The sequence below is a fragment of the Dendronephthya gigantea genome, unplaced genomic scaffold, assembly GCF_004324835.1.
Source record: "Dendronephthya gigantea isolate DGI-Jeju-01 unplaced genomic scaffold, DenGig_1.0 000046F, whole genome shotgun sequence".
Classification (NCBI taxonomy): Eukaryota; Metazoa; Cnidaria; class Anthozoa; order Malacalcyonacea; family Nephtheidae; genus Dendronephthya; species Dendronephthya gigantea.
In genome coordinates, this window is record NW_021163056.1 from 582,805 (window position 1) to 591,261 (window position 8,457).

Genomic DNA, 8,457 nt, shown 5'->3' on the forward strand with positions numbered 1-8,457 from the left:
GTTTAGATGATAGAGATGAACCATTAGAAGCAGTAAGTTTCTTGTTATTTTTATTAAATATACATTGCCAACTTGTCTGACAATAACTTATATACTATAAGAATTAATGCCACTATTTGAGTATCAATTGTATTTGGTGCTGGTCTGCTGGGCAATTTGCATACTTGCCAGTGGAAGAGTCCTGCTAGTTAAGGAGCTACCGTTTTTAACCAATTATTTCAGTCGAAATGTTCTTTCAATTAATGGATCAATTTCCTTTTGATAAATAAGGGACAAATGATCAAAATCAAAAAGCAACCTTTGAGTTTTGGTAGAGCCATATTCAATTTTACCCACTTTATATTTTATCCAGTCTTGTATATTTTATGCCCTTATTTAAGAATTAAAAAATGAGTCGCGTGCCTTTATGGTGTAATAATGGACGATGGGGGAATGTTGGGAGAATACGAGACAAGCTTGTAAAACACGAGTGTTTTACAAGCTTCTCGAGTATTCTTCCAACATTTCCCCGAGTGCATTATTACACCATAAAGGCACGCAACGAGCTTTTTTAATTATTTTATAATATAAGAAGACATTATAGGGCAACAACAAAATTTATTTATTTGATGAATAATGAAATTCTCCTTACATGTTATTTAAGATGTTGCTTAGCAACAAAAACTTCAAAAGCCAGAAGCGTGCATTATGGCCTCACAATGCACGCGCGGTAGCCAATCAAATTGCTCGTTATATCATACTTATATTATAATCTGTGTTAAAACATATATTGCCTTGTACTGGAGATTGAGAGTGTGTCATACATGAACATGTATTTTCATGTTGTGATATAGCCTGCAAAGAAGCAAAAGACTGCCAAAAAGGTGACAAATTCAATTATGTCACATTAACATATCACCATGTTAAAGGAAAAAGTGAGGGGAAAGCAGTCCAGGGATTTTTTTGAGGTACCTAATGCATGGTATAGGTTATATATATTTAAATGCATTTCACAATAATTAATGCCAGATAATTTACTGATCAAGTGGAGAGTTTTGCCACTTTATGGGTTAGTACCATTATAAATAAAACATTCCCGTTCCTTTGAAAATTTTACAACTTAATTTCCACCTTGTTTTTATGACAACTACTTTAAAGGAAAAATTTCAGACCTCAGGTTAAATACCTCTAAGCTTGAATGCACCAATTCTTTGCAATCTTCTGATGAGGAATCTGGGTCGGAGGTAAATAACATGAGAAGAGAAATTTATGCAAAAGACAGGAAAATTGAGTCATTGAAAAGACAAATTGCTGATATGAAAGGTACAATTATGTCATGTCAGTTTTTTAAAATTAATATCATTTAATTATCTCAGTCAGAATGTGTTTAAACTGGATTCATATTTAAGGAGCCATTAAAAACTCTTAGAGATTTTCTTATGGAGCCATTAAAACTCTCATAGTTCATGCTTTATCAGATACAGTATAGACCTGGGCTTTTGCTTAATTGAGTATTGTATCTGATAAAGCACCACTTAAATAGTATACTTAACACATAAGTATTGTATTCCCACTATGCTATAAAAGTTACTGTTAACCTGTCCGATTCTTTGTCCCATTGTAGACCCAAAAGTTTCGAATCACTACCCTTGACGTTCAATTGCTGTTTCGCAAATGTCTGACACTCGCACTTGTCTTCATTATGTAAATTTCCATCCCCTTCAAGCACTTTCTCACTTACATTCCACTTGTGCAACTTGAAGGTTGCATCTTTCATGACCTTTGTCATTTTCATTTTCTTCTCTTGTGCCTTGTGTACAGTTGTGCCACCGGTCAGCAGAACATCTACATACAAGTTCTTTCGGAGCTATGCTACTATCTCAGGTTTGCGCTTTTGCCAAAGTTCCAAATGCTGATCGATGATGCTGCCAAGTAGAAAAGGTGAGTACGTCAACCAGAATAGAGCCCGAGTAAACCTGTAGACTGTTATCAAATCACCGCTCGGATGTTTCCAATGGAATCTGAGTGCATCTCACTCACAGACTTTAACACATACTTGTAAGAATGCTTTCTCTATGTCGCCACATACTGATACTGGGTAAGATCTTTGCCGTACGAGCACACTCCAAAGTTTATTTTGAAGAGGCGGCCCCGGATTTAAACAATCATTAAGCACTGGACTGTCAGATTCCTTTGCCGAGGCTCTTTCAACACCTTTATGTGGTGAATAGAACTCTTTGTGATTTCTCTGGCGCCAATTCAATGATTCCCTCTTCCTGACTCATACCATCCTTGAGCATCATGCTTCAGCTGTTCCTTAAACCCTGTGTACACATCCCCTTGATCGTTTTTAGATGTATCCTCCAATTCCAAAACGTCCAACCGCCATAGATGCTCATAGTCGGTTTGGGAACTTTGGGTAAGTAACATTTGGGTATGGTGAAACTATGCTCCGGGTGACATGACAAACCATACCAATTTAGTTAGCTCAGCAATTGGTTCTTTATCCTGACCGATTCATGGTTTGGTGGTTGTTTTATTTGTGGATATTCTCCAGCGCTGAGCACCACATGGACCGGCAATTTTGGTTTCAAATCATGATCTAGAACTTCTACGCCCTTTAGATGCGGATACTTCTTAGTCAAGTCGTTGTATCTCGGATTCTCCACTGATAAAAGTTCCTCTTTGTTGATCTTGACTAAGTTCACATCCATCTTAAATTCGCCGCTTACCGAACTGACCGATGTTTGGTAAGTTTCCAGATGTGCTACTTGTGATCTCATCAGCATATCAGTTCTTTTCTTCGTAACATGGACTGTTTTTTTCTTTAAGAGATTAATAAGCTTTGCCAAAGCATAAGAAAAACTCCTTCCCCACTATGTTCGGTGGAAATTAACAACGTATTCCCTTTCTCTTTATTCTCTGTTTCTTTCTGCTTGCAGATAGAGGTATGCTGAAGTCGATCACAATGCTTGCACTTGGCTCTGCTCTGACACTCAACTGATGTGCTAAACTCATACAGTTGTGGCATAGTCATTTTCTTTTGATGTAACTTCCGTGCATTCATTTGACTTGTGTGTTTTCCCTTCACAGTAAACACATTTTTTCACATTGATATCTTCTTGCCGAGCAATAAGTCATGGCTACATTTCCGTTGACTTGTGATAGCTTGCCCATGGTCTCCAAAGACTGCACAGCATAAGTGAGTTTGTCGGTAAACTCATGAATCTTGTTGACATTCAGGTCAGAAACTGTGGGGAGATCAAGGATCTGTTTGTTGTATGCTTTGACTCTCTCAGACTCTTTCCCGAATCTTTCTTTCAAGATACTTTTGGCTCTGTTGTATCCCTTGTTTGAGAATGGTAAAGCCTCAAAGGTCTTTCTGACTCTGGTCTCTAGCAATTCTCTACGGTATGTCAGTTTTATGACTGGTTCAACTGATGTTTTATCAACCATCTCTTTAAATTGCTCCCAAAACTGGGGCCAGTCCTGGTAGGTCCCATTAAACTTGGTTATTACTAGTTTTGGGAGCTTAGCTTGAGCATTTTTATCTACTTGGACTGTCGCTTCACTACTGACCTTACTAAGTTTACTGAGTTTAGCTTCCTCTATTGCTTTTGCCTGCTGAAGCTCGGTTTGAAACTTGAGGCGTGTCTAAAAAAGTTTTTGCTCAAAATCTAGTTCTTGTCTTCCTTTTTCTTCACCCAATCTCCAACTGTACTTGTCAATCCATGTTGTCAAGCGTTTTATTTCTTGTTCTGCCTGGGCCAATTCTGTGTCAATCTCTACATTCCATTCACCAATTTGTGTTAGGTCTGGTTCTGCAACGATCTTTCGTGTCTCTTCCTTTCTTCGATATTGGTTAGCTTCAGTTACAATAGTCTTTAAAGCTTTAAGTTGACGCTCTATAGCTTCTGGTTGTTCACTTTGCAGTACATTGTTTGTGCGATCTGCAGTTATTTTTAGTTGAGTCAATTTCGCTTTCAGTTTTGCTTCACTTGTTGTCATGGCAATATTTTTCTCATATCAAGATGGTTTTACTAAATAGGTGTAATTCACAATTCGCTAGAAATCCGTCAAACCATATAAGATTTATATATAGTATCCTGTCTATTATAAAATTCCCGTGAATAGAATCCTTTAAATTATCAATTTCTCGTTAAAATCGACGTGTAAGCTAAAACAAGCCGTTTAAAACCTTCCCTTTGATTATGTCCTAATAAATCTTCGTTTAGTATATAAAGATTCACCTTGAAAATCTCGATAATTTTCATCAAATCCGTACCTTATAAACACGCTCGAATTTGCTGTTGAAGCGTTTTTCCAATAGTTCCGCCTAATTGTCAATAGAGTTCGCTTCTATCCCTTCTCGGAGGTGCCAGGTGTTGCGGATGCTCGCCTCCCAGAGCTGTACTCCGCAAAAAGTCACAAAATACTCTCAAAAATTAAACAAAAAACTCTTTTATATTTTACTTTCACAATCACCCTTTGTTTCTCTTCACACCCTGTCACATGACCTCTCTAATTCTTCTTCTTATTGTCTATATAAGTGCTAACCGAATATTAAATTTCCTCAGTTTTCAACAGAATTGTTATTTGTGGTTTGATTTGTTTGGCTTTGGTTTTGTCCGCCTAATTGTTGTTTATTGTGTTTGGCCTGTTTCTCCAGTAGATCATGTTCGCAGTATTGACTACTTCTCTTGTTGTATTGTCTTGGGCTTCATTGATGTTCAGAAGTTGCCTCAGATCTTTTTGCGACAAGAAGAACATCCCCAGCAGCATCCCATTTATTTGACTGTTCAAGTGAATTCGACGACAGTCATCATTATTCTTCTTAGTACTGTTGAATATTAAGAATATATATATATGACCAGTGTGAGACAACTAAAGTATATAATGGCAAGTGCTCTTCGAATATTTTACCTTGGCCTGATAATTTCTTTATTCCACCACGTATTCTTATAAAGCTAGGTACATGATGATAGACCATTGCATGCATATAAGGTGATGCTTACTCTTCAAAACCATCAGATATTTCACCCAAGTCTTTGCCTATTATACAAATGAATATATGTATATATATAAATATATAATATATAAAATATATATTTTTTAAGCTGAAGTACATATTCCATAAAAACTAACCTTTTCAATATAGGTTGCAGTATACTCATTAGAGGGTCTTTGTTTGTGCAGCATTTGGTAGAGCTCATTGAAATTCTATAGTTTAAAGCCAGCATCACGAAAAACTCCAAAGGCATCGTAAAAAATTCCAAAGGCCAATATACATAAAATTCTGAAAGGCTCTTACATAAAATTCCGAAGGCATCTGTTCGCGAGAACGAAGACAACTAAAGCTTTATACAAATAACAATATTTTATTTCGAAAATGACTGAGCGACGAAGGAACTAACTAACCAACTAACTTGTTTACCATTACTTTACGGCTTTTTATAGCTTTTTCTCTACTTTACATAATGCTAATATTCTAAACACGCGATACAACTATTTACTACAATAGTCAATACTAATAGCGCTCGATTTGTTCTGCTAGAACAGTTTTAGAACGTTCGATTATAATTCGGTCTAAAGTTCAGTCTAAATAATGAATAATAAAGTTCGGTCTCAACGATTAAAGTCTCTAGCTAATATAATAACTTAGTAAACATGCAACACTAAAACGTGCTCATTAGTTCCTTCTAAACAGCATCATATAAAATTCTCGAAGCGCCAGTTTGTTCACATATTCGAAAACCAGTTTGTTTACATATTCAAAATTCGTGGCAGCGCGAAATGGTGACCGGAAGTAATATATATCCCATATATCCCATACACATTAACGGCATTCAACACTACACATCATTTTGATGCTAAATATGTTGCTCATGCTATAAATTTGATGCTTACATGTTTTGCATCAAAAACAAGGATTTGAATTATGTGAAAATGTGCCAATCCAAATCTTGAAAGTGTGGCCTACAAGTTCCTTCAGCACGCAGCTATGTTTGTTGGAAAAAAGTAAATACTTCCCTTACGATGTAGCAATCAGATTTTTGTCATTGGCTAGTGAAGAGACTTAACTTGTGTATTCCATCTGGGCAAAGTGCAATAATGTTACACAACTTAAGCAATAGAAAGTTGAAGTTTGCCAAAATATGTTAATTGCTGCCAAATTCCTAAATTTAAAATAGCATCCGAAATCTTGATTTTTGCCAAGAGCGATGCATTGTGGTCACACTTTTTGCAGTTCTTTTTTCAACCATAATGCATTTCGGCTCTTTGAATAAAACCTTCGTGGTCGCAATTGTTTGCTCTTTCACGTCTATGTTTCAAAGACCAAGGTAAGTCTATTTATTCCCTTGTCAAACATTTACACAATTATACTTGTGTGGTAAACATGCAGTCGTATCCTTTTAGATTGTAATACACTGGCGTCGTCTGGAGTTTAACTTTAGGTGAGTTTTTTAGGTTCCATTACTGATCAACTTATAAGTTATTTTAATATACTTTGGATTTACTGTGAATTTAAAATATTTTGTTTTACTTTGTATTTCAGATAGTGTATAACCGCGCTGTAATATTAATTTACACGCGTTTAGGCATATTAAAAAAAATCGACCTCGTGTAGTTGTTTGTGTGTATGGATTTTGCGATGCTATCAGGATTTTTTATTCTAAAGTCTATTCTCGATGTACAGTGGCGTCGCCAGCATCGATAAGTGGGGTGAACATATTCATATATTCATGTTGACAGACCGATAAAGCAATCAATTTGAAAAGAAATGAATAATGTAAAACACGAATATATGAATAAGTCCCCCCCACTTATCAAGCTGGCGATGCCACTGTCGATGTACTTCTATGTCTACGAGTTAAATATAAGTTATTGATCGTTTTAGGTTTTAATTTATGATACAGTCTGAACGTTTTGCATTGGCGTCACATTTCCATATTTCACGAGTTGGAAGTGTACTAAATACCGTAGAAAGGGTCTTGTTTTACTACGGTTCTACTTATATTTTAAACACAAAAATATTTTATTTTATAGTCATTCGTATTTTACTTTGTGTATCTGTATATTGCGCGCTTTACTGACATAAAGAAATTCGACCTCATGTTAGTCTCATGTTAGTTTGTGTGGCCTTGCTGCCTTGTATGCATGCACGAAGGTTTTTAATTTCACGTTTTCATTCTGCATTGCCCATTCAGGATTATCTTATCTTATCAGGATTATCTTCATCTTAGTGATATTTTTTACTCAAAACTATTTTGTTAGTCATGGGCGTGTACAAGCGCGCTGTATAATGCACGCTGTATAGACTTGTGAAGAAATTCGACCTTGTGTTACACAGAAGCTTTCAATTTCCGCCATTTGTATTCTACTTTCGCCGACAGGATCCTTTATGAAGACTTAAAACGTTATTTTTGACACAGTTTAATCGTAAGTTATTCACCGTTTTAGGTTTTGATATACTGGCAGAACGTTTCAACGAGAACATACTATATAAAAAAGGGTGAGTTTTTTTAAGCTACCTTCTGTTAGTCATGTAGTTGTTTGTGTGGCCTTGCTGCCGCATATGCATGCACAAAAGTTTTTAATTTCACGTTTTCATTCTGCATTGCCCATTCAGGATTACCTTTTTATAAAGGCTTTATCTTAGTTATGTTTTTTACTCAAAAATATTTTGTTAGTCATGGTACTTGGTACTTTGTATAACCGCGCTGTATGTTGCTGTATTATCTTTTTGTAAAGCCCTTTCAGGATGGCACATCCACAACCACCCTGTTGCTGTTTGAAGACAACTACAACAATTATTCAACATCTACAAAGAACAAAACACTTGCGATATTGAGTTTGAGGGAACTGACAGCGATTTCCTCATGGAAATTCTTTTAACCGTTGAGGCGAAAGTACTCTTTAACAACAAAAGAAATGTTGTCTCCATAGAGAAGCTTTCTACTTTGTAACATATATATACAGCATGCTTATATAAACTATATTCTTTAGACGGTCAACATTAGATTGTACATGACTTTAGACGCCGGTTAACATTAGACGGTCAACATTAGGTTGTACATAGCCGAAAACACTTCAGTCATTGTTACCACTTTTTAGAAGTTTTGCATGTACTGTTCTGTCATCTTTGTTCTGTTATCTTTGTTCTGACATTTTAAAATTCCACAGAAACGCTCTTTAAAGCCATGTTACACGGTGCAATTTTAGTGTAAATATTTTTTCTATGAATAGAATGTTTCTCCAATGCTTTACTATTTAACCATTTATATAAATTATTTTACGCAGAAACACTAAATATAACTGTATTGTTGTTTTTCCATAGGCAGCCCAGAACTGATCTCACTGACCTCGTGCGACGCTTATGTTGTCTGAACAGTTATATTAAGAATAGAAAGCTGATTGGCTCTTTTTAAACGACAGCCAATCAGCTTTCTATTCTCAATTTAAAAATATGACGAAGGT

General features: G+C 35.8%; 1 long non-coding RNA gene across 1 annotated transcript; it reads left to right on the top strand.

The window, feature by feature from the left end:
* The first annotated feature begins 6,305 nt into the window (after nucleotides 1-6,305).
* Nucleotides 6,306-7,501, top strand: LOC114527711. The gene is made up of 3 exons (XR_003687443.1): nucleotides 6,306-6,320; nucleotides 6,397-6,434; nucleotides 7,441-7,501. It is a non-coding gene; the product is annotated as an uncharacterized LOC114527711 (long non-coding RNA).
* Nucleotides 7,502-8,457: the final 956 nt, after the last annotated feature.